The following is a 2,318-nucleotide window of genomic DNA, read 5'->3' on the forward strand; positions in this document are numbered from 1 at the left end:
ACTCAAGTTATGGCCAAAACAAGATTCATCAGAATTTTTTTCAGATAGGAGCTGAGCGCTCGCCCAGGAGAGTTGAGCGGCCGCCCAGGAGCTGAGCGCCCGCCCAGGAGAGCTGAGCGCCCGCCCAAGGCGCGGCTGGTCGCTGATTTAGCTGAAAAAGCCTTTTTTGAGTGGAATTTGACGATTTTAAGGGTCCAGGTCCACTAGGGGCATATATATACTTAAAAAAAAGGGTTTTCATCATCCGAGAAGATTGGGATACCAAGCAGAAAACCTAGAAGCACAGAACAACTCTGAAAAAGAAGATCTTATTTTCAACTTATGATTCTTTGAATTAGTTGTAACTTTGGATGCTCGTTGTCATTCTTGTTGAACCTAGATCTCGTTTATTCGTACTGTAATTATTATTCAGTTTATTAAGACATTGTTTTATACCATACTTTCATTGGAACCCATGGTGAAGATGAGTTCAATTATGGGCTAATCGTTGTCGTGGGATTCTAGCGGATTTACTTATGGGTTTCAATAATTAATTTGTTTCGATATCTTGGTGTGTGGTGATTGATTGATATCCTAGTATTGGTTGTGCTTATTCGTCTTATGTGCATAGCTAACATATAAGATAGCGTGCTAATTTCTATTGAAGCGACAGTGAATATAAAGGTTTAGAACTTGCCATGCTAGCATAGGTTCATGTATGTGTATGCATGATTTATAGGTAACTCTAACTATTTTACTTGCCCTATGTAATCATTATGGATAACTTGTGCTTAAATCGTTATGTTGTCAAATTCTATAGACATATAGGGTCTCAATATAATTGGTGCCTATTCAACTTCTATCTCTTTTGTGGATGTCTGGTAGAATGGTACTCGTGCAACGAAAGTTGGCGTTTATCAGTTTCGTGTTATCTGATTAGTGTCATCACCATCACATGCTAAGGTTAAGAATGAAAAGGCTATTGAATGAAGTATTTAATGAAGTTAGAATCCCATGTTTGTCATATATAGTAATTCAATCTCAATTCTCTTAGTTAATGTTATTTAGTATAATCTCTTAGTTTAATAAAAACCCAATTTGTTATGTGTCTTAGCATTGAGCGATAGCCATACACTGTTGCATAGGTGCATAAATTGAACGTAACCTAAACTAGTCTCTGTGGGAACGAATCTGATTTATATCTTATACTACTTGCGAACGCGTATACTTGCGTGAATATTAGCGCGTGTTTTTTGCCCTAACAAGTTTTTGGCGCCGCTGCCGAGGACTCGGTGTTAATTTTTAGTTTATATGCTTTTCATCAGTGGTCGTTAAAGTTCACTGACTCGGATTCCTTTACTTTCACGGTTTATTTGTTTGTGTTTCAGGTAATCAATACAATGGGAGATCCAGCAGCACGAACGAAAGCCTTGATGGATTTTTCTCAACCCAAGATCAATGACATTCAATCTAGCATTGTCCGGCCATCTATCACAGCTAATACCTTTGAGATCAAGCCTGGCATAATGCAATGGGTACAGACTTCAGTCCAGTTTGGGGGTTCTCCAACGGAAGATCCCAATACACACATTAGGGACTTCATTGAGATCTGTGACACCATCAAGTTCAACGGTGTTTCTGAAGATGCTGTGAAGCTGAGACTGTTCCCATTCTATCTGAGGGACAAGGCTAAGAGCTGGTTACACTCTCTACCAGCTGGTTCGATTACTACTTGGGAAGATCTTGCTCAGAAGTTTCTTACTGAATTCTTCCCTATGGCGAAGACAGCTGCAATCAGGAATGCTCTTACTCAATTTGCGCATCAATTAGGAGAATCTTTATATGAAGCTTGAGAGCGCTACAAGGAGATGCTTAGGAAGTGTCCTCATCATGGAATGCCTGATTGGATGATCATCAATTGTTTTTATAATGGGTTGGGAGCACAGTCCAGACCAATGCTCGATGCAGCAGCAGACGGAGCATTATGGGCAAAGAGCTATGAGGAAGCTTATGATCTAATTGAACTGATGGCTGCTAATGAATATCAGTATCCAGCCCAGAGATTGCCACAGAGCAAGTGTAATAACCCCAAATTTTGGAATTTTTGAAACCCTTATGAATAGTGCTTTTTGTCGATTATGCTGAATAAGAAAATTTTTCATGCCACACTATGTAGGGGTTCTTTTATTGTTATTCTGAGATCGTATTAGTACTCTATATGATAAATAAGTGTATGTAAAGATCGTCAGAATCCAAATCCAAACACTTTGATTTTTCCCGAAAATCCACCAGATACCGAAAGAATTGAGTATAAGGTAACATGATTAAAAGGATTTAAA

General features: G+C 38.8%; 1 non-coding gene across 1 annotated transcript; it reads right to left on the minus strand.

The window, feature by feature from the left end:
• Positions 1-1,769: 1,769 nt before the first annotated feature.
• On the minus strand, positions 1,770-1,876 carry LOC141670205 (small nucleolar RNA R71). Its single transcript, XR_012554447.1, has one exon. It is a non-coding gene; the product is annotated as a small nucleolar RNA R71 (small nucleolar RNA).
• Positions 1,877-2,318: the final 442 nt, after the last annotated feature.

The sequence above is a fragment of the Apium graveolens genome, chromosome 6, assembly GCF_009905375.1.
Source record: "Apium graveolens cultivar Ventura chromosome 6, ASM990537v1, whole genome shotgun sequence".
NCBI lineage: Eukaryota > Viridiplantae > Streptophyta > Magnoliopsida > Apiales > Apiaceae > Apium > Apium graveolens.